Here is a 795-nt window from a genome sequence, read left to right as displayed (position 1 = left end):
AGGGTGTTTTTTTTTTTTTGTGTGTGTGTATGTGTGTGTGTGCAAATCCAAATGAAATCCAGATCCACCAAATCTAAATACGTGGCTATTAAAAATCGAGTACTATGAAATTACAGCTGCAAGGCTGTGTATTGTTGGATACATCTTCATTGAATTTCTTCACCATTTCTGCACTCTACTGAGTTCAGATTGAATACTGATTGAATTTTGGTTTCCCTGGGTCCGGAACTACCGCCTTCAATATTTGTGTGAATTTGAAGGTGAAGATAAAATCGTGTTTTAGATTCAGAGCTTCCCACAACCTTTCTCTCTCGTCCCTTCAGAGAATCACGCACAGCGGGTTATCCGTCCAATCAGACGAAGAGGATACGCCCCTAGGCATCATCCTAGCTAATCATGGCGTGAGGAGGCGGAGTTAATGCAAATGTGTTGGCAAGGGAGACGCAGTGGTTCATTCATCTTCTACCACAGGCGAAGAGGTGAATCAACGCGAAGGTCCTCTTCCATGCGGGAGGGGCTGTTGTGGACCCGCAAATTACCGCCAAAATAAAAGGCAGAGGACAGGTTGTTGTTGTTATCTAGCTGTCAGGAGATTTCTCCAAAGATTACAGGGTAAGTGGACTTTTTTTGTTTGTTTATTTGTGTATTGTTCCCCATGTGGTACTCATTCTCTTATGGTCAAGTAATGTGTCAAATATTAATTTGCTTATATCTAATTCCCACCTAAAGGAAGCAACAAGTAGTCATGAACATGGTTTTATTGGTGTGCCATCACAGGTACTTATCCTGTCAGTG

The 795-nt window shown here is 42.0% G+C and overlaps 1 protein-coding gene across 1 annotated transcript in view; it reads left to right on the top strand.

The window, feature by feature from the left end:
* Positions 1-478: 478 nt before the first annotated feature.
* The window catches only part of LOC137607818 (hippocalcin-like protein 4), an 18797-nt gene continuing 18480 nt past the window's right edge, over positions 479-795 (top strand). The window contains exon 1 of the mRNA XM_068333819.1: positions 479-612. The gene's annotated coding sequence lies outside the window, so the exon portion shown is untranslated. The remainder of the gene's footprint in view (positions 613-795) is intronic.

This window comes from Antennarius striatus, chromosome 14, assembly GCF_040054535.1.
Source record: "Antennarius striatus isolate MH-2024 chromosome 14, ASM4005453v1, whole genome shotgun sequence".
Classification (NCBI taxonomy): domain Eukaryota; kingdom Metazoa; phylum Chordata; class Actinopteri; order Lophiiformes; family Antennariidae; genus Antennarius; species Antennarius striatus.
The sequence above is the reverse complement of the archived record's forward strand: the minus strand, read 5'-3'. Positions and strand labels throughout refer to the sequence as shown.